The 23,900-nt window shown below is 42.5% G+C and overlaps 1 protein-coding gene across 1 annotated transcript in view; it reads left to right on the top strand.

The window, feature by feature from the left end:
* Window positions 1-23,900, top strand: part of LOC311016321 (NLR family CARD domain-containing protein 3-like) — a 186,106-nt gene that overhangs the window by 27,163 nt on the left and 135,043 nt on the right. The gene's annotated exons all lie outside the window — the stretch shown is intronic.

The raw sequence follows: 23,900 nt of genomic DNA, 5'->3' as shown, positions 1-23,900 counted from the left end.
TGTGGCACTTTAAATGTTCGCTCTGAAAGGATCATTGGAGCTCCTTTCCTTTGGTAAAGGAAGGTCCGTTGTATCCTAAAGGAGATCTGAAAGGATCATTGGAGCTCCTTTCCTTTGGTAAAGGAAGGTCCGTTGTATCCTAAAGGAGATCTGAAAGGATCATTGGAGCTCCTTTCCTTTGGTAAAGGAAGGTCCGTTGTATCCTAAAGGAGATGTGATAGGATCATTGGAGCTCCTTTCCTTTGGTAAAGGAAGGTCCGTTGTATCCTAAAGGAGATGTGAAAGGATCATTGGAGCTCCTTTCCTTTGGTAAAGGAAGGTCCGTTGTATCCTAAAGGAGATGTGAAAGGATCATTGGAGCTCTTTTCCTTTGGTAAAGGAAGGTCCGTTGTATCCTAAAGGAGATGTGAAAGGATCATTGGAGCTCTTTTCCTTTGGTAAAGGAAGGTCCGTTGTATCCTAAAGGAGATGTGAAAGGATCATTGGAGCTCTTTTCCTTTGGTAAAGGAAGGTCCGTTGTATCCTAAAGGAGATCTGAAAGGATCATTGGAGCTCCTTTCCTTTGCATTTAGAGAATCTGAACGGCTCTTATCATGGCGGCCACTTGTTTACTTCCGGGTCACGTCTTCAGTTAGGAACCTTCCTAAGAGAAAAAGGCCAAATCCCAACGTCGCCCCTCACAGACTCATGGACTTTGATGTGCCCTTTATGCCCACTTTCCGTAAGTCAGCATCAATGCTGACTTTGCCTGAGGGAATTACCCACAGTTCATAGCGTTGCAACGTGAAACACAGGGTTACCAGGGAAAGCCCGGAGGACTTTAAAAAAAAAAGTAAACAAAGAGGATGCCGCACGTGTGGAATATTACATTTAAGTAGAAACTTTAACATTAAAGATTTAATATGGAACATAAAACACTTGAAATCATAGGCATGTCATCATAGCCTACACACCTGGTTTAATCATCAACCAGTTATTTTAATTTAACTTATTGAAGTAAATACATTATTTGAGTGACGTCTGGTCTGGGATGATAAGAGTCTGGAAGACGTTCAGATCAGGCTGTAAAACGTGAAATAAAACCAAACACTTTTAGATAATATATTTTGTGCGATCAAAGTAAGGTGACATACCGAGTGCTGTCCCATTTGTATTTCTACCATTTCAAGCCCTCACAGTCTCTCACGCTCAACTGTTAACCAGGTGACGTCATTTAAGTGCCTGAGGGTTCAGGACTTCAAATAAAATAATAATAAAAAGAATGTGAGTTAAAAGTAGATCCTGAGGGTAAAGTTAGGGCCGTTGATGAGACTCAGACCAGAGTTTCCAAAACCAAGACTGCAAACTGCCCATAAATGCAACTTGGGGTCCTTCATGAATGCAACTCCTTCACTTATAATAGACACAATTATCAACACAATTCCAATTACTATATGTCTGCATGAAAGTGATTGTTAAATATGCATATCGTTTGTTTTCATGAACGGCCGAGGTGTGTGGCACTTGAAATGTTGCTCTCACAAAGAATTGTAGGTCGGCGTGATCTCCTTTCCTTTTTTATAGGAAGGTCCGTTGTATCCTAAAGGAGATCTGAAAGGATCATTGGAGCTCCTTTCCTTTGGTAAAGGAAGGTCCGTTGTATCCTAAAGGAGATCTGAAAGGATCATTGGAGCTCCTTTCCTTTGGTAAAGGAAGGTCCGTTGTATCCTAAAGGAGATCTGAAAGGATCATTGGAGCTCCTTTCCTTTGGTAAAGGAAGGTCCGTTGTATCCTAAAGGAGATCTGAAAGGATCATTGGAGCTCCTTTCCTTTGGTAAAGGAAGGTCCGTTGTATCCTAAAGGAGCTCTGAAAGGATCATTGGAGCTCCTTTCCTTTGGTAAAGGAAGGTCCGTTGTATCCTAAAGGAGATCTGAAAGGATCATTGGAGCTCCTTTCCTTTGGTAAAGGAAGGTCCGTTGTATCCTAAAGGAGGTCTGAAAGGATCATTGGAGCTCCTTTCCTTTGCATTTAGAGAATCTGAACAGCTCTTATTATGGCGGCCACTTGTTTACTTCCGGGTCACGTCTTCAGTTAGGAACCTTCCTCAGAGAAAAAGGCCAAATCCCAACGTCCTCCCTCACAGACTCATGGACTTCGATGTGCCCTTTATGCCCACTTTCCGTAAGTCAGCATCAATGCTGACTTTGCCTGAGGGAATTACCCACAGTTCATAGCGTTGCAACGTGAAACACAGGGTTACCAGGGAAAGCCCTTAAAGGAAAACACCACCGCATTTCCATACTGAACTATGTTCTGCTCTGATCTTAGACGAGGTGATACATACCTCCCTCTCCTCTGCGCGTGCACTCAATGGCTCTTGCGCGCACTCCGCGCAGCGCTAATTTGCTAGCATGTAGCTTGTCCCAGTATATTCCTTAGGATCCAAAGGGGGGTGAAGTTAGAAGCGACCAAGCACTTCCACGTTGTCCCTATTTAATTACGGTTACGTGAGTAGTTACACGACCCAAGTTTGGTTACACAAAATGAAACATGCCAATTTTTCTAAGCGGATAACAAGGATAACTATATAGTATGGCGGAATAACAACTGGAAGCACTTCGACGTCGGCGCAGTAATATCATCACTCAAAACATGACGGGACTATATACCTTCTGCTTGTTTTCACAACCCTGTACGATGCACGTTATAACCATGATGTTTGATTGTTCACAAACTATCTTACTACAACCTGATGCTTCCTCAACTGTGCACAAACTACTACAGGTAGTGCAGGCGACGGCGTGCAGGTCACGTAGGTTCTATTGACGGAAGTAAGAGGTAGGAGCGGAGTGATGATATTACTGCGCCGACGTCGAAGTGCTTCCAGTTGTTATTCCGCCATACTATATAGTTATCCTTGTTATCCGCTTAGAAAAATTGGCATGTTTCATTTTGTGTAACCAAACTTGGGTCGTGTAACTACTCACGTAACCGTATTTAAATAGGGACAACGAGGAAGTGCTTGGTCGCTTCTAACTTCACCCCCCTTTGGATCCTAAGGACAAGCTACATGCTAGCAAATTAGCGCTGCGCGGAGTGTGCGCAAGAGCCATTGAGTGCACGCACAGAGGAGAGGGAGGTATGTATCACCTCGTCTAAGATCAGAGCAGAACATAGTTCAGTATGGAAATGCGGTGGTGTTTTCCTTTAAAAAGGAAAGGACTTAAAAAAAAAAAGTAAACAAAGAGGATGCCGCACGTGTGGAATATTACATTTAAGTAGAAACTTTAAACATTAAAGATTTAATATGGAACATAAAACACTTGAAATCATAGGCATGTCATCATAGCCTACACACCTGGTTTAGTTTAGTTTAGTTTATTTGTTTATTTCGGGCATGTCAGTTAAATCATCACCACACATCATTTTCACATAGTAAAATACACATGGCCGAAAGGGAAAGCGGGAGAAGCCAAGGCTTATCTAGTCCCGCCCCCATTACACACAGGATAAAATCATCATCATAATCTTTTCTTTTCATTGCATTTTTCATTTGACATAACTTTTCCTTTTCCTAGTGACATTTGACACAACATGTTACAGCAGTAGGTGGTACAGAGAGCTGAAGTCCAGTGCATACAGATTACGTGTGTGTTTGCACACTTGTCCATATTTATTCATCACAATAGAGCAACAGTCTCAACATGTAGACAAGTCCGAGGGAAAAGAGAAGTAAAAAAAAAAATAAAATAAAAAATAGAAGAATAAAATAAAATAAAAAATAAAAATAAGAAATAAAAAATAAAGATAAAAAATATAGTCCAGTGTAGGTACTAGTTGTTGAGATGGTGAGAGATGGTGTGGGAGCCCCCCCCTTTTTTTTATTTTTTTTTTATGAATCCTCACTGTACTCTGCAGCTTTCGCTGCTCTTGACTTAGCCACTTCCTCCCGGTTATTGGCAACTTCAGCTCGCTTCCGTGACGGGAACTCGCGAAGTGCGGAGAGGTCAGAGCGCATCCCGACCATGGTTGACCGATTGGTCACTATTTCTTCCCGGTTAGTGGCCACTTCAACTCGCACTAGTGCCGTGGAGTCACGAACTTCCGAGATATCAGAGCCCATCCCGACCACAGTAGACCGAGTGGTGGCGTTGTCCGCCCTCACACTGGTCATCTCCGTGGCGATCTTTCTCAATTTCCGATGTAGCATGAAGATTCCACATCCCAAGGCGATTATTCCAGTTGTCATGAACGCGAACAAGTACACGTCCTCGACGTCTTCCACATCCAGAGTGGTTTAATCATCAACCAGTTATTTTAATTTAACTTATTGAAGTAAATACATTATTTGAGTGACGTCTGGTCTGGGATGATAAGAGTCTGGAAGACATTCAGATCAGGCTGTAAAACGTGAAATAAAACCAAACACTTTTAGATAATATATTTTGTGTCATCAAAGTAAAGTGACATACCGAGTGCTGTCCCATTTGTATTTCTACCATTTCAAGCCCTCACAGTCTCTCACGCTCAACTGTTAACCAGGTGACGTCATTTAAGTCCCTGAGGGTTCAGGACTTAGACCTTATGTCGGATCTTCTTTCGGGTCGACAACCTGACAAGTCGTATTTTGGGGGGTTCTGTCACGACCTTGTGGTGAAATGACCGACAGATGACGTCTTAAGACAGTGGTCCTAGTGGCACTGCAATATGACCAGAAAACCTTTTTTTTAAAAACCTAAAAACTCTTTACCTCTCTGGAAAAAAGCCACGATACTGAGGCCTCATTTAACCTGCTCAGGTATTGAAAGGAGAGACTTTAAGGAAGCCATAAGACAAAGCCGCGAGGAACGCCTCCTCCACGTGCGTTACAAACTTCTCTGCCTCGAGCTGGGATACCGGACTAAGGCAAGATTCATCACACGGAAGGTAATGGACAAAAGAAACCTTATTAATACGATGCACTCCTATGCACGAAATTGCCTGATTGACCAACTTGAGGTCATGGATACCCTTATTGCCGAGGGAAGTGAACCGACTTCGGAGCAGCTACCTGAAGTTCCAAAATCCAAGAAGAGCAAAAAACCGCAGAGTGATGAGGTGGAGGACTCTGACCTGATATCGTTAAACATCCTTGAGAGTAGGGGTGTAACGGTTCACCAAAACCACGATTCGGTTCGACTTCGGTTTTTGACTCACGGTTCAGTTCAAACCTCGGTTTTTAAAAACCTTTTGGAAAACTTCCAGAAAAAATGTCTGGATTTTATTAAAGGATATATCAAGAACATGAAGATTAGTTATACTAACAAGTAGAACACTTTTTTTTTTAAACACTTCTAAACACTCCTTAATCTCTTAAGGAATACAAAAAATAAACATTTGTCTTAAGACCAGTCTACATTGTCTAAATAAAGTAAAAATGAAAAACTTCTTACACCAGTCTGAGGTATAACAAAAATAAATAAAAAGCACTTCTCTTAAAGTGTAGGTCCGGAGTGAAATGGACCCTAGGTCATTTCCACCAAGACCTCCAGCCAAACACCCCCTCGGAAGCATTTTTAGCGATGGTCAGCAGTGGTCAAGATAGGGCGAACAGCCGAACGGCTTCGTAATAGCGCTATGGTACTTACAGTATATCTCGTAAATTTCCCCACTAATAATGCATGGAATGTTACCAAACTTCTGCAGTAGTACACACGGGGTCTGTACTCACAAAACGAGGCATTTTAAAGTTTGTAAGTACACCAGGAGTTTATTTAAAAAGAACACTTGCCTGATAGCTTCTACTGCTAAAGCTACGCTGTTTGCGTAGACGGCACCGTGTTTACACAGCTTCTTCTTCGTTGGGGTTTAATGGCTGGAGGACTTAACACAAGAAGGCAAGGAGTCCAGAAACCAGCTATAGCCGCAGGTGGAGAAGGCGACGAAAGAAGGGAAGAAAGCTGGCTTCAGAGGAGCGCACGCATATATTGACGGCGTAAGAATCACAGCAAAGGTCATGTAAAGGCGGGCCCACACCGGACCGAAAATCGGCGTCTTTGACAGAGTCAGCGTCCGTGACATGAGTCTGCTTGGTGTGGTCGCTCGAATCGGCCAACGTCGGCGTTCATTTCAGCCGATTCAAATGTGTAATCCGCCATTCGAGTCGGTCACTCTTTTACCATTCTGATTGGTGGAGGCTAGCAGCTTGACTAGCGAATCAGTGAAGCCCGGAAGTGACGATGGTAAACATACCAGATAACCAGTGGAATCGAAGAAGGTGGTCTAGAGAGGACCGCCTACTTCCGGTTTTCGTGTTTTTTGGCCCACAATACAGATTAGCGCCGCCTGTTGTTTTGTATAAATTACATCTCGCGCAAGCGCGGAACGTATGGCGTCGGCTGTAATTCCGTAGGTGTGAACCGCCCATGTCGTTGTTCGAGTCGGCCATGTTAAGTAGCCCGACGTCATTTACCGACGCGAATCGGGCAGTCGGTCCGGTGTGGACCCGCCTTAAGTTACAGACTTAAAGGGATAGTTCAGAATTTTGGACATAAGACCTATTTTCCAAGTGAGCCGGTGTGTTCGAGACATCTGGAGACGTTTTCAAGTGATTTCATTCAGTTCTTCTAGTTGCCGAGTTTGCTTATGCTATGGCTAGGGCAAGTCAATCGTTCTTAGCTAGCATGGCATTAAAAATAGTCTTGCCCACTCCACAGTGCACCCGAGGCAAATCCATTGTAACGGCAGACTATCGATGTACATATCTGTGTTGATAGAATGTTTGAAATAAAACCAACCTTGCATTTTTAAGGATTTATGTCTCAGCAGCAGCAACAGCGTGTCATACTTCCTAGTAGGCTATGGCAGCGGCGGAGTGGTATCACCCAGCACTTACACTCAACAAAAATATAAACGCAACACTTTTGTTTTTGCTCCCATTTTTCATGAGATGGACTTAAAGATCTAAAATTCATTCCAGATACACAATATTACCATTTCTCTCAAACATTGTTCACAAATCAGTCTAAATGTGTGATAGTGAGCACTTCTGCTTTGCTGAGATAATCCATCCCACCTCACAGGTGTGCCACATCAAGATGCTGATCTGACATCATGATTAGTGCACAGGTGTACCTTATACTGCCCACAATAAAAGGCCACTCTGAAATGTGCAGTTTTGTCTCACAGCAAAATGCCACAGATGCCACAAGCATTGAGGGAGCGTGCAATTGGCATGCTGACAGCAGGAATGTCAACCAGATCTGTTGCTCGTGCATTGAATGTTCATTTCTCCACCATAAGCCGTCTCCAAAGGCGTTTCAGAGAATATGGCAGTACTTCCAACCGGCCTCACAACCGCAGACCACGTGTAACCACACCAGCCCAGGACCTCCACATCCAGCAGGTTCACCTCCAAGATCGCCAAGACCAGCCACTCAGACAGCTGCTGAAACAATTGGTTTGCATAACCAAACAATTTCTGCACAAACTGTCAGAAACCGTCTCAGGGAAGCTCAACTGCATGCTCGTCGTCCTCATCTGGGTCTTGACCTGACTCCAGCTCGTCGCCGTAACAGACTTGAGTGGGCAAATGCTCACATTCGATGGTGTCTGGCATGTTGGAGAGGTGTTCTCTTCACGGATGAATCTCGGTTTACATTGTTCAGGGCAGATGGCAGACAGCGTGTGTGGCGTCGTGTGGGTGAGTGCTTTGCTGATGTCAATGTTGTGGATCGAGTGGCCCATGGTGGTGGTGGGGTTATGGTATGGGCAGGCATCTGTTATGGACGAAGAACACAGGTGCATTTTATTGATGGCATTTTGAATGCACAGGGATACCGTGATGAGATCCTGAGGCCCATTGTTGTGCCATACATCCATGAACATCACCTCATGTTTCAGCAAGATAATGCACGGCCCCATGTTGCAAGGATCTGTACACAATTCTTGGAAGCTGAAAATGTCCCAGTTCTTGCATGGCCAGCATACTCACCGGACATGTCACCCATTGAGCATGTTTGGGATGTGCTTGACCGGCGTATATGACAGCGTTCCCACTAATATCCAGCAACTTCACACAGCCATTGAAGAGGAGTGGACCAACATTCCACAGGCCACAATTGACAATCTGATAAACTCTATGCGAAGAAGATGTGTTGCACTGCATGAGGCAAATGGTGGTCACACCAGATACTGACTGGTTCTGAGTCCCCAGACCCCCAATAAAGCAAAAAAAAAATGCACATTTCAGGGTGGCCTTTTATTGTGGGCAGTATAAGGCACACCTGTGCACTAATCATGATGTCAGATCAGCATCTTGATGTGGCACACCTGTGAGGTGGGATGGATTATCTCAGCAAAGCAGAAGTGCTCACTATCACACATTTAGACTGATTTGTGAACAATGTTTGAGAGAAATGGTAATATTGTGTATCTGGAATGAATTTTAGATCTTTAAGTCCATCTCATGAAAAATGGGAGCAAAAACAAAAGTGTTGCGTTTATATTTTTGTTGAGTGTATAAGTTACCGGTTCTATAATAGTTTGTTTACCTGCTGTCATTGCTACAGACGCAGAGTAGCCTGCAGTGCTAGTTTCTTCAATCTCACAGAAATGGACACTTTTGGAGAATATACTGAAACTTTTGAAGACTCTGATGAGGAGTTTTTTTCCACCCAAACCCAACCGTACCTGTACGAGGCTGAATATACAGAGGAAGAATTGCCCAAGAGGGATGCTCAAAGGGCAGAACGCGAGCGTCTGTGGAGACCGAGATAGCCCCCGCTGGAGCTAAGAACCGGGACCGAACAAACGGAGACTGGTGGTGCCAGGAGGGAATCCCCCGCAACGCGTCCAAGGGTTTACGGTTCTCCGGACGGAGCAGTGGTCCGGGTTCGCGGGTGCATAATTGTGGCTTCGCATGGCCGTGGGCTGCCCGGTGTTTGAGTGAGCTCCAAGGGCTTTTCAGACAGCCTTGGGGGTATAAGTGCCGACAGTTTGGCCCGGTTCGATTGCCTATTTACGGGCAGTATTTCGGGCGGCGCGTCTTAGAGTTTTGAGTCCGACGGAGCAAAGTAAAGTTCCGCTGCTGCTGAGAAACTAGTTCCTCAAAAAATGGATGATTCATGCGATGCAAGGTTAGTTTTGTTTCAAATATTATTCTATCAACACAGATATGTACATCGACAGTCTAGTGTTTTAATGGATTTGCCTCGGGTGCACTGTGGAGTGGGCAAGACTGTTTTTAATGCCTGTCTAGCTAAGAACCATTGACTTGCGCTAGCCATAGCATAAGCGAACTCGGCAACTAGAAGAACTGAATGAAATTTCTTGAAAACGTCTCCAGACGTCTCGAACACACCGGCTCACTTGGAAAATAGGTCTTATGTCCAAAATTCCGAACTATCCCTTTAAGTTATCACAGATCCGTGAGACTATATTTTGAGAAGTCTCTGACCCGCTGGCTTCAATAGCGGTGACCAGAGTTAACTTATCTGATTATGGTGTCTATGTTTCTGTCTATGGCAACTTCTGTTTTTTCTGTCAATGTCAGGGGTATTAAGAATGAAGTGAAAAGGAAGAATTTGTTCTTATTTCTTCAGAATAAAGGTGCAGATTTTTATTTTATTCAAGAGACCCACTCTTATGAGACTGATGTTTCATATTGGAGAAGTCAATGGGGAAGAAATGTATGGTTCTCTCATGGTAGCAATCGCTCAGCAGGGGTCGCCATCTTACAGGGAAAATATGGTGGGAAAATTATAAAGTATGATACGGATAAAGATGGCAGATGGATCAATATGTTGGTAGATATCAACCAATCGCCTGCTATTCTGATTAATATATATGGTTCAAACAGTAAACTCCTCAATAACTTTTTTTCAACATTAGAAAATAAGATAACATTGTTTCCCTCAGCAGAGATTTTATGGGGTGGAGATTTCAACACAGTGTTAGATGATAGTGTGGACAGATGGCCTCCAAAAGCCAAACAGACAACTGAATTGGAAAATATTTGCCACAGAGTGAACTTGACTGATATATGGAGACACAGATACCCACAGGAAAAAGTATTCACATGGAGCAATAAGGATAGATCCCGCCAATCTCGCATAGATTTTTGGTTATTTTCAGCTGAATTTGAAAATATGGTAGACTTAATCAAAATAGAACCCACAATACTTACAGATCACAAAGCTATATCAATTCAATTCCATCTTGGATCAGACAGGCAGAGGGTGAATGGAGATTATTGGAAATGAAATAAAATGCTGCTGCAAAATAAGGAATTTGTAAAGGAAACCCAAAAAATCATTGACAAATGTTGGAGTCAAGCAAATCTGCTAAAGAATTTTGGATTATACTGGGAATTAATGAAATATGAAATAAGAAAGTTAGCTATAAGATTAAGCAGAAAAATCTGCAGATATAATAAAGAAAAAGAACTTCAACTTGTCACCCAAATTATTCCATTATCTGAGAAAACGGACCCAACCAGCGCAGAAGTACAACAATTGGCTTATTTACAAACTGAATTAGACACATTTTATGAGGGAAAAGCTAGAGGGGCCTTCATCAGATCCAGGAGGAAATGGCTTGAACAGGGGGAAAAATGCACCAAATATTTGTTTAATCTAGAAAAAAGGAATTATGAAATATCTTCTCTCTGCAAACTTAAAATTAATGATACTGTGTGTGAAAATGGAAAACTAATTTCACAATATGTTGCAGTTTTTTATGGAAAGTGGTATTTGGCTGACCTGTTGAATGAAGATAAAATGTCACTATTCCTTCAGACCAAATAACCAAATATTAGAAGAATAGATGATGACCTCCAAGTAATATGTTATCAGAAAATAACTATAACAGAGGTGCAAAATTTTATTAATTCCCTCAAGGATAATAAAGCTCCAGGGAATGATGGGATAATAGGGGAATTTAATACATTTTTATAAATGCAATCGCTCCATTTTTAGTTGGTCTATTTGAAGAGGCTCTAGATAAAGAAGAACTGCCCCACACTTTAAGACAGGGATTGATCAAACTAATTCCAAAACCAAAAAAAGATCAATTAAACATTGAAAACTGGAGACCGATTAGTTTATTGAATAATGATGCAAAGCTGTTTGCCTTCATCTTTGCTAAAAGATTAAAAATAGGATTAGATGATATTATAGATGAGGAGCAATCTGGGTTTATGCCAGGGAGAAATATTGTAAACAATATTCGTTTGATTTTGGACATGATAGACTATAATGAATTTATACCTGATGAAAGTTTTATTCTATTTGTGGACTTCTATAAAGCATTTGATACGATTAATCACCAGTTTATGTTTAAAGTTATTCAATGTTTTGGTTTTGGAAATAGGTTTCTGAGGGCAGTTTAAACACTTTATAAAGGAAGTAACAGTTCAATTAAGATAACAAATGGCACAACACCCAGATTTAATATTAGTCGCGGAATTAGAGAAGGTTGCCCACTAAGTCCTTTCTTGTTTTTGCTGGTCACATGGGTCATGGCAACACATATTGAAGAAAGCAACTTTCAGGGTATAAGAGCTGTAGGTAGAGAATTCAAATTGGCTCAGTTAGCGGATGATACAGCAATTTCTTTGTCCAACCAAAATGAACTTGTCACAGCTGTGCAATGTATCAGAGAGTTTTCTGAGGTTTCTGGGTTGACAATGAACCTTAATAAATCTAGGCTGTTTCCCCTTAAACATTGTGATCTGTCAGAACTGAATGATATTCCCATCAAACAAACTGTGACATATTTGGGTGTTGTGCTTGACAAAAATGAGAACAGGCGCTCTGAGATAAACTTTGAACCAATAACTCAACAGATACAAAGAAAATTCAATATGTGGCTAATGAGAGATCTATCTTTACACGGTCGGACTCTGTTATCTAAAGCTGAAGGAATATCTGTATATGTATCACTAGCACTAGAAATGCCTGCAGAAGTCTCTAAGAAATTAGATCAAATCTTATTCAACTTTATCTGGAAGAACAGATGCCATTACTTAAAAAAAGATATCTTGTGTAACTCCAAGAGGGATGGTGGTCTGGATGTGTTAACCTTTGAAATGTTGAATCACTCTTTCAAGATCAACTGGTTAAGAAAGTTATGTAGACAAAAGAACAACTTCTGGAACTCCTTTGCTACACATGTATTTAATTCATTAGGTGGTATACAGTTTATGATGGAATGTAACTATAAAATTGAAAAACTTCCTGTCAAACTCTCAAATTTTCACAAACAAGCTTTGCTGTCCTGGAAATTGATCTACAAACATAATTTCTCACCAACCAGTTATTATATCTGGAACAATAAGGACATCCTTTACAAAAAACAATCACTGTTTTACAAGGACTGGATGAAGCATACAATTCTATTAGTTGACCAACCTATTAATGACCATGGCTTCTTACTTTCTTATGAAGAATTTTTGTTAAAATTTCAACTCCCAGTCACACCGAAACAATACGCCAGCTTCTTAAAGGGACTGAAAGAATTACTGCTGTTCCAGGAAATTATACTTGTGATATTTTTGTGGGCGGAGTTGATATTACAAAAAGACCCTGCTCTAACAGATTTTTTAAGCTTCGTGAAGCATTTTCTTTATTTTCTGAGCCCAATAGATGGCGCTCTCTGTTCAACAAAGGGTTGAAGGCCGATATATTTCCATTGCTTTCAACCCTTTGTTGAACAGAGAGCGCCATCTATTGGGCTCAGAAAATAAAGAAAATGCTTCACGAAGCTTCATTTGGACATCACTAGTTACAACCAAAGTAATCCACACATACAAAGAAAAATCAAAACCATGATTTATGTCCATATATAAGTTATGTGTACTAAAGTGGAAATGTATTTACGGAGAAAAATGTTGACATGTTCAATACTTACTTTCCCCGCTGTATGAATCAATATAAAACAGCCTCAAAGCCTAATAGATCCTCTTCCTCTGGACCACAGAGATCCAGTTAACACATCACTGAGCAACAGTTTATTTTAACTCAATCCAACATGAACCGTCCTGCTGCCAGAAATATACTGATATTATACATATTGTAGCTGCGCCGTCAACAGCCACAGACTCAGTACTGAGAGACGGACTGACATCGTTGGAGTTTGTCTTAAAGAATAATCAAGATGATCCTTTATGGCGGCAAATGTTCATATTAAACATGAGTAAGCCTGCTAACACATTCATGCTTCAGTTTACTCTTCTTCATTGTTCACGCAGCCGACGTCTTCATGAGCGTGGCTTCTCTGCGTCTCCAGCTCTCGACTGACGGCAGTCATCGGCCTTTGGTCATCTGTGACTGGAAACAAAATGCAGCGTCACAAACATGTTTTGGCTTTTTACGTCAGGGACCACAAAAACATATTCATCTCAAGAAAGAGCCTTTGTAGGTCGACCAGACGTAGCTACTTGCTAGTAGCTAGTTTCTGGGCCGGTGAAACCAGAGCACATGCAGCAAAAACACTCATCTTTGTGTTAGAAGGGACTTTAGTGGGAAATAAGGAGGAATGCCCTCCAGATGTATCTGAGAAATCTCCGTCATGAGAACGGACCGTGCACAAACCGATTCAACGTTGATGTGATTCAATAGAGAGGAGCGTGTTTGAGGGTCAGAGGGTGAAGACACATGGTGTGTTTCAGAATAAAGGATTTGTTAACTGTGTCATTAAACTTCCCTGAACCTGCCTTGTATTCTTCTACTGAACCTCTACTGGTGATCTTGGTTTGCCTGGATGTTTTCCAACAATCCCCATGGAAGTCGGCACCTTGCTGTGTGTCCGCAGATACAAACATCATCCATAGTTTGATGTCGTTGCTACCTCAGAAAGAGCACAACGGAGGCTCTCCAGCAGTTTGAGGTTATAGTCAAATATCACACTTCATGCCAGCTGAACCAACTCACCAGTTTCCACCTGAGGATCTTTATCCACTCATCTGCCTCCACACCCGTCTTTGCACAAATGTTCTCTCAGGAAACACCAGGCTGTGGACACAAGAGAGAGTACAACGTATGAGTTACTTTAATGTGTGAATGTCAGACTAAAAAGGTGGACACACAACTAGTGATGTCCAAATGAAGCTTCGTGAAGCATTTTCTGTATTTTCTGAGCCCAATAGATGGCGCTCTCTATTCAACAAAGGGTTGAAAGCAATGGAAATATATCGGCCTTCAACCCTTTGTTGAACAGAGAGCGCCATCTATTGGGCTCAGAAAATAAAGAAAATGCTTCACGAAGCTTCATTTGGACATCACTTATATTTATTACAAAATATGTAGAATTCAAATACTTTGGACTTAAATATCCAGATTTGAACCTGAAAGAATCAACAACACTATAAATACCAGATAATTTGGCTTTCAGCCAGTTAAAAACTACCCATCTATCTGTCTGCCCAAAGTTATGCCTGCATGGTTGCTTGATTGATTGATTGATTGATTGTGATGTGGTTTGATTTGTGCTGTGAAACTGTGAATGTTTCTTTATGGAGTTAGAAAGATATCCAACTCAAATCTGACATTCAATTTAAAAATCTACCATGATTAATTATTAGAAAAGGGAGCAAGGGAGTTGTTGACACTGACTGAAATTAAGAGAAGGAAATTTCTGTTTTTATTGCAGGTTCACCCTTGATCCAGATCTAAGGATTTTGACTCTTCGAGTTCATTGCCATCTTTTGCAGCTGTTTGCCACCAACACCACATACATCACTACTACACTACATCTCTTATAACTTCACATCTGTTGCTTCACATACAGACACACACACACTCACTCACTCACACTCACTCACACACACACACACACAGTGTTGTTTTTCTCTTTGTTTCTCAGCAGGATGCCGAGGAAGGGGAGGCGGTCGACGGCGGCGAAGCTCCGTTGGAGGAACTTCGACCTGGAGGAGCTGAGCCCATCCGGTCCCCCCCTGCAGGTACTTGCACAGTAGATGAGCTTTTGTGTCACAGTGACAAGTGTCAGCATGCAAATAGCTGTAGAAATGGTCCATCTATTGCTTTATTCTTAGCTGCTGAGTTTGTATGTAACTGCCATGACTGAGATTTCTTTGCTGTTAATGTTTTATTAGACGGTCCCGACGGTGCCCACCTCGCCGGCCAAAGGGTCAAGGACCAGAAAGACCCCCCCCCCCCTGCTCCCGAGCTCCAGTTGGCAACGTATGTTCCTAACACAACCCTCTCACCCACACACTGTGTCCATTGTGACATTGTGTTTTATTTCATCTGTCATCAGTTGGTTGGTTTGTCACCCCCAGCCAGGTCGTTCAGGAGCTTGGATGTGGCGTGTGCCAAGTTTTGTGCACGTGAGTATCCGGATGTTTTATCCTTAAATGACTGATGAATTGATTAATCATTGGTAGAAAAGAATGATTGTTGCCAAGACAATTTCTGTTTTTTTTTTCCTTCATTATGTTTACCTTTTATGTGCTTTGTCCCTTTCTAATAGGCCGTGGTACTGGTTATCGCCACCGGGTGCTTCGATGGCCAACTTCTCCCTTCACGGGGCGTAGCCACAAGTTGGTCATCCCTCCCGAGTCTCCTGACAAGAAGGTATTATTATTATTGTCCAGTTTATGAAGTAATAGATCTTGAGAGGGATTAAAGAGTTTCATGCTAAATCAAATAATTTTTGTTGTTGCAGTTTGTTCTGATTGTCGGAGACTCCCATCTACGAGCCCTCGTAGATGGAGTGGTCGCGATGCCTGAAGGGAACGTCTCCTTTGGCATCATGTCGACCCCAGGAGCCTCTGCTTCTCAGCTGCGGACTGAGGTGTTGCACGCTGTGCTCCCTTGGATCCCTGAAGCAGTGTGCGTCCTGGCTCCGAGCAACAACCTGACGGCCAGCAGGACCATTGACGAGGCTGCCGTCGATTACGCCCAGCTCCTCACGGCTGTGAGGAGCCGCTGGCCTAAGGTATGCTATCTTTCATGTCTTGCTTGTTCTGTATTCTTATTAGTGCATTAACTCCTAATCAGATAAAATGTATGCGCTTTTACAAGATCGTGTTGTAACGTGTGTGATTTTGACTGATTTTGTTTCTTACAGGTTGTTGTCTTGGACTTCCCACCCCGCCTGACTGTCGAAGAGTCTTACCAAGACCTTCTTCGTCAGGAGTACCACCGGGTGGCGGCTCGTATGGGTACGTAAAAAAATAAAGTCCCCCCAAAAATACATGTTAACATATAGTAATGACTAAAAAGCCCCAATTCATGTGTGGATGCTATAATGACTTGTGTTTTTGAATATATTTTTCAGGTGTGAAGTACTTCTCTGCTGCGGAGTGCTTCCCCATTACGCGCTTGGAGCTGTGGAGCAGAGATGGTGTAAGTACAATATGCATGTGTGAAATAAAAAGCTATATTGGTTATTCTCGTGTGTTGATATGAAATGCTCAGTGAGGCTACCTTTTTAGAGGTCACTTTGTTTGCAATTGTGTCTGCAGGTCCATCTGAGCGATGGCGAGGGGATAGGCATCCTCGTCCGGTTGCTGTGGTCTGCTTTCCACCAGCAACTGGAGCCATCTCCACCTCCCCGGGTCTCTCCTCCGGCGCCTAGGCCAGCTAGGAACCTTTCTCCTACGCTGGTTGAGGAGGAGGACCCTGCTCCACCTACCACTGACCCCTTTCAGTGGAGGCCTTCTGGTCGGGGCAGCAAGGTAATTATTACAGTGTAATGTGTGTGTACATGTTTCTGAAGCTGTTTACAAAAGTGATTAAAAACACCCAATTTGTTTAATGCAATGTGATGTTTTCTTACTTCCAGAAGAGCCAGCCTGGTGAACCCTCACAGTCCCAGGGTTCAGGCCAGACCAAGATGGCTCAGCAGCTGGTATGTCATATTGATCTTTTTTTTGGGGGGGGGGGGGGGGGGGGATGTGTTAATAGGTTACTATTTAAACTTGTGTATTTGACCAGACAAATTCTCATTGTTTTTTGTGTGTGTAGTGGGAGCATATCAGTGATATACTTCGGTCCTAGACCATGTAGTGATTTATATGTGAGCAGGAGGATTTTGAAATCAATCCTCTGACATACAGGGAGCCAATGTAAGGATTTAAGAATTGGTGTAATGTGCTCACATTTTTTGGTCTTTGTAAGAACTCTAGCAGCAGCGTTCTGAACAAGCTGTAGCTGCCTGACAGTTTTTTTCGGAAGACCTGCAAGGAGACCATTACAGTAGTCTAGCCTACTAGTAATAAAGGCATGTACAAGTTTTTCTAAGTCTTGAGCTGACATGAGCCCTCTAAGTCTTGCTACATTTTTTAGGTGATAGTAGGCTGATTTTGTTACTGATTTAACGTGACTGTCGAAATGTAAATCAGAATCCATAATAACCCCAAGATTTCTGGCTTTGTTTGAGGTTTTCAGGGACAGAGAGTGAAGGTGTTGAATTACTTTAAACCTTTCTTTTTTAGCACCAAAAACAATTATCTCAGTTTTGTCCTCATTTAGTTGTAGGAAGTTTTGGCACATCCAGTCTTTGACTTGCTCAATGCACTGGCACAGAAGATCTATGGGGCGATAGTCGTTTGGTGATAGTGCTACATAGATTTGGGTGTCATCGGCATAGCAATGGTGGTCAATGTTATTATTTTGCATGATTTGTCCTAGTGGGAGCATGTAGATGTTGAATAAAGTCGGCCCCAAGATTGAACCTTGGGGGACTCCACACGTTACATTGGTAGGTTCTGATACAAAGTCGCCAATGGAAACAAAATAGTTCCTATCTTGTAGATATGACTTGAACCAGTTTAAGACTGTGCCTGAGAGCCCCACCCAGTTTTCCAACCTGTCCAAGAGTATTGAGTGGTCGACAGTGTCAAATGCAGCACTGAGGTCTAATAGCATTAATATTGAAGTTTTGCCAGAGTCTGTGTTAAGACGGATGTCATTTACAACTTTAATAAGGGCCGTCTCGGTGCTATGAAAAGGTCGAAATCCTGACTGGAAGTTGTTGTGGCAGCCAGTTGAAGCCAGGAAGTGATTAAGTTGTTGGAGGACAACTTTCTCAATGATTTTACTTATGAAGGGTAGATTTGAAATTGGTCTGTAGTTGTTGATAATAGAGGCATCTAGGCTCCGCTTTTTTAGAAGAGGTTTAATGACTGCAGTTTTGAAGGCCTTTGGGAAATTGCCTGATTGAATGGAGTCATTAACTATTTGCAATACGTCTATTGATAGGCAGTCAAAAACATTCTTAAAAAAGTTGGTAGGTAAAGCATCAAGGCAGCAGGTGGATGATTTTAGATTTGTCACCGTTTCCACTAGAGTTTTAGAGTCTATGGCATTAAAGCTTGCCATCATTGCTGTGTTACTTTTGCCTGAACAGGGTGGTGATCCAACTTTTTTGTTTGAGATATTGATGGCGCGTCTGATGCCTTCAATTTTATTAGTATAAAAGAATGCAAACTCATTGCATTTCTGCGTGGAATGGAGTTTAGCTGGTATTTGTGTTGGGGGGTTGGTCAGTCTGTCAACAGTTGCAAATAGGGTTTTCGCCTTATTAGTGTTGTTGTTTATGATATTGGAGAAGTATGTTTCTCTCGCACTTTTTAAGACTAAATTGTAGTCCCGGAGGCTCTCTTTATAGATGTCATGGTGAATATGAAGTTTAGTACTCCGCCAGATTCGTTCAGCCTTCCTGCACTCTCTTCTCTGGGCTGTCACAACAGCAGCTTTTCTCCAGGGTGCCTTTTGCTTACCAGAAATTGTTTTAACCGTAGCAGGTGCAATGACATCTATGACATTCAGAATTTTGGAATTAAAGATGTTTACAAGATCATCAGCATGACATGGGTTTAGAGGTGGTAACGAGGAAATGGCATTTTTAAAGAGTACATTGGCATGTTCATTGATGTACCGCTTTTTGACCTTATTTGATTCTGTTTGTGTGTCAGGAATGAAAGAAATATTAAAGAAAACACAGAAGTGATCAGACAATGAAGGATCAGTCACAAAAACATCAGAAACATGGAGACCTTTTGTGATAATCAGGTCCAGGGTGTGTCCCTTACAATGAGTAGCCTCTTTCACATGTTGAGAAATGTCAAATGTGTCTAGAATATTAAAAAGTTCTTTTGCACCCTTGTCATTCAAATCATTAATATGAAAATTAAAGTCACCAGTTATAACTAGGCAGTCAAAATCAGTGGAGATGCTAGACAATAATTCAGTAAAATCATCGAAAAAAATTTGACGAATATTTAGGTGGCCTGTAAATAATTAACAGGAGAACTCTGGGAGAGCATTTCAACACAGCACAAAGATATTCGAATGATGGAAAAACACCAAGGGACATCTGTTTCCCCTGAAATGTATTTTTAAATATAGCAGCAACCCCTTCACCTCTTTTCCCAGATCTACAAACATCAATAAAATTATAGTTGGGGGGTGCTGTCTCGATCAGAATGCTTGCACTGTTATTTTGTTCTAGCCATGTTTCAGTTAAAAACATAAAATCAAGTTTAGAAGTGGTAATAAAATCATTGACTAAAAATGATTTGTTATTAAGAGACCTTACATTTAGCAGACCCATCCTGATGGTGTTATTGACAGGCTTTGAGGTTGACTTTGATTTTGAGAGAACAGGAATGAGATTGTTTAGGTTAGCAGTGTGTTCAAGTTTCCCAATGTTTACTCTCTTAGTAGTCACAACAGGAATGCAGAAGGTGCCATGTTTTGATGTAGGCGACCTTGGGTCCAGCTGATAATGCGGTCTACTGCTGAACCCTTTTCTGTCTCAGTAATATTCAGGGCTGCTGTCAGGGTGGGGAGGGGGTGGCCAAAAGGGAAGAGGTGGCCATAAGGGAAGAGTCTTGGAGGAGGGGGTCTTGGATTTTAGTGACTTAGTTGCAGCTTATGAAGAGGGGGTCTTGGGTTTTAGTGACTTAGTTGCAGCTTTGGAAGAGGGGGTCTTGGATTTTGGTGACTTCGTTGCAGCCTTGGAAGAGGGGGTCTTGAGTTTTGGTGACTTAGTTGCAGCCTTGGGAGAGGGGGTCTGAGTAGGGCGGGGGGTAGGTGGGGGTAGCTCCTGGAATTCCAAGGGGGAGGAGGGGAGAGAAAGGTTTATTGGAGGGAGGGAGAATGATGAAGACCTGGATTGGGATTTGGGAGGGGTGGGGGAGGGATCCACATTCAGTCCTCCTTCGACGTTGTTGATAATCTGAGAAGGGTGGGGGGTAGGTGGGGGTAGCTCTTGGAACTCCAAGGGGGAGGAGGGGAGAGAAAGGTTTATTGGAGGGAGGGAGAATGATGAAGACCTGGATGGAGATTTGGGGGGGGTGGGGGAGGGATCCACATTCAGTCCTCCTTCGACGTTTAATATGACACAACTGCACTGACTTCCTCCTATCAGGAGTGGATATTTGATAGTTCAGGTCAGACAGTTTTTTTGAGACTGTATAAGGCCCAGAGAACTTTGCCTGAAAAGGAGAGCCGACTACAGGCAGAAGTGCTAAAACTTGATCTCCTGGACTAAAGTCACGTTGTTCTGTACGCCGATCATAGATGCCTTTCATTTTAGTTTGAGCTGATTGTAGATTTTCTTTGGCCATCTGATTTTCTCTGTACAGGCGCTGTCTGAAACCATGGACATAGTCTATCAAATTTGTTGGGGCCTCCTTGGTTTGCCAATCATTTTGCAAGGACGCTAACGGGCCCCTAACAGTATGACCAAAAACCAGGTCGTTAGGGCTGAAACCAAGACTCTCTTGGGACACTTCCCTAGCAGCCAACATCAGCCAAGGTAACCCCTCCTCCCAATCACGATCCAACTCAGTACAATAAGAACAGAAGAGAGATTTTAGAGTTTGGTGAAACCGCTCTAGAGCTCCTTGGCTCTGAGGATGGTATGCACTGGACTGTGAATGTTTAACATTTAACTGTTTTAACACCTTGGCAAACAATTTTGATGTGAAGTTAGACCCCTGGTCTGACTGGATAATCTTTGGAATACCAAAAATAGATATAAACTGTGTCAGAGCTTTCACAACTGATCTGGTTGTGAGGTTCTTAAGGGGATAAGCAGCAGGATAATGGGTAGCCTGACACATGACAGTCAGCAAAAAGTTGCTACCCGCTTTGGAGCGTGGCAGTGGTCCAACACAATCCACAATAAGGTGTTCAAACGGATGTTCAGCAACTGGAATAGGATACAGGGGTGCCGGCCTTAACACCTGACTTGGTTTACCGGTCAGTTGACATGTTTTGCAAGTTTTGATAAATGCAGAGATATCCCTTTTCAAAAGTGGCCAGTAAAAGTATCTGCCAACACGATCATATGTTTTTCTCACACCTAAATGGCCTGCTATGCCATCATGAGCAGTTTGAAGAACAGTATGCCTCAACTTAGATGGTATAACAATCTGCACCACCTCATCTCCCACAAAACAGTCCCCTTGAGGCACCCATTTTCTCACCAACAAACCATCTTGGAGAAAATACCCACGAGACGCACTTGCTACATCCCCATCAGGGAGAACTTGGCTGTACAGAGCCTGAAGGGTGGGATCATCTTTTTGTTCTTTCACCAGGTCACTAAAAGACAAAGGCAAAGGAAAACCAGTCACTGGAAATACAGACTCACATTTTTTTATGTTATCCTCCAGAGAGGTGTCACCACTAGCACGGCTTGAAGCACGTGTTACCGCGCAGGTGCTAAACACCATATTAGAAGTTTTGGGGAACTCAGCACCATCTACTTGTGAGATTGGAAAATCCTCGTGCACTACTTTAGGCCAAATTCGATTACCAGCCAGGTCATTTCCTAAGATGACCTGTACTCCCCCCATAGGCAAAGAAGGACGCACACCCATGACCACATTGCCTTTCAGCAGATCTGAAAATAGTGTCAATTTATGTTGTGGAGCAGAGAAGACTGTCAAACCCATCCCTCGGACCTCAACACTGGAACCAGTGGCTGTCTCAGGAGAGAACGGCAACGCAGACTGTACAATAGTCCAGAGCCCCTGAATCTCTTAATATCTTTACAGGTACTTTACTCGCACTCCCAACCATTGAAACATAGCCATCTGACACAAATGCTTTGTAACCTGGGTCTATCTCATCATCTGAACAATTTGTCTGTTCTTGGTCAATGACAGGAACTGTGATCACAGACTCAGAGGTTTTTGTGTGTGCCCTCACGGCAGCAATGACTTTGGCCCTTTCACCTGCACGCCAAGATGCCACAGCCCCAGATGGTTTTGCTGGCACATATCCAGGCCGTGACTTTTTCCTCAACACCGGACACTCATTTCTCCAGTGTCCCTTACCAAAACAATAATTACAGACGCGGTTAGGGTCAAACTTTCCCTGTAACTCACGGTCTGCCTTACCTGAGAACTTATCTGTCCCACCTATCAGATTTTTACTGTAGTGAGCCCCCACATTACTCTCTCTGAAAACAGAATCTCCACGACCACGGTTGTCAACAAAATAACCTTTATGGGTCAGTACAAACTCCTCCGCTAATTTAGCAGCCTCTGAAAGCTTGCTTACTTTCTGTTCATTTATATAAGTAGCAACACGATCAGGCAGAGTATTTTTAAATTGCTCAAGCAAGATAAGATCTTGCAAATCCTCCAATGTTTCTACCTGTGAAGCAGTGCACCAGCGGTTAAAATGGGTGGCTAAATCATGCGCAAACTCAGTGTGAGACTGCTTCTCCCCTCTAAGTGATCTAAATCTCTGCCGATAGGCCTCTGGTACCAACTCAAATGCCCGAAGTATAGCCACTTTAACCAATTGGTAGCTTTTACTATCAGTAACACTCATGGCCGAAAAAGCTTCCTGGGCTTTCCCAGTAAATACACACTGAAGCAGGAGGGTACGATCAGCATCAGTCCATTGTCTTGCCTCTGCTAAACGTTCAAATAACAGAAAGAAAATGTCTGGGTCTTTTTCATTAAATTTTGGAATTAGCCTCAAACTATCAGCAATGTTAAGCGATGGAGTAGGAGGAATAGAGACTACAGGCTCTTCAGCCTTTTGTGACCCAGGCAACAATTTCCTCTCACTCATAAGATCCAATTTATAGCGTTCCAAATCCATCTTTTGTTTTGACTCAATAAAAGCGATTTCCAGGTGGGCCTTCTGTCTTAACCTTTCTAACTCTAGAGTGGTCTCCTGATCCCTTTGTAGTTGTAAAAGGAGCAGTTGCTTTTGCTGATCAAATGTTAAGCCAGCCCCAAGACCAGACAGAAGCGAAGCAACATTGGACTCTTTACTTAGCCCAACAACTGGTGGGGAAGCTAACTCAGAAGGTCTACCCAACTCTAAAGGTGTGCTTTCACTCCCCGCAAATACAGACATGATTTCCATTTTTACCAAGTGTGCCTTTAATGTGACCAACAATTCATCTTTGTTTAACTTTTTAGTTAGCTCCAGATTATAATAGTCAGCCACCTTCAAGAGCTGGTCTTTTTTGTACAAATTTAGCAATTCTTCACTTGGACATTCAACAAAATCTTCAATAGAAGACATTTTGAATATTTAAAGGGGTATCCTACCCAGCACCAAACATTTAACTCACTAGATTTTGTCATCAATGTCCGATATGTCAGATGGCCACTTTAAATCTGGAACCCAATCCCTCTGACTAACTGCCTACCCAATACTAGCTCACTCACTTGACCCTAGTCTTCATGCCGCGCTGTGGGGGGATTTTAAGCACTAAACCCAGTGACCCGGTTGAAATCCAGCTATGCCGCAAATCACCTGGACAGTCCTGAAAGTGCACCCGAGACAACTGCTCTACCCACTGACAGCACAAAAATAACAAACTAAAAAAAAAAAAAAAAGGGTCAATGGAGACAACTAGTGCCACACATTGCCTGTGCCTAACAGGGATGAGAGTTCCAAATGTTTGCCATCAAATACCATCATTTCAGAAAACAGAG

The sequence above is a fragment of the Eutrigla gurnardus genome (genome assembly GCF_963514095.1).
Source record: "Eutrigla gurnardus genome assembly, chromosome: 7".
NCBI classification, from domain to species: Eukaryota; Metazoa; Chordata; class Actinopteri; order Perciformes; family Triglidae; genus Eutrigla; species Eutrigla gurnardus.
The sequence above is the reverse complement of the archived record's forward strand: the minus strand, read 5'-3'. Positions and strand labels throughout refer to the sequence as shown.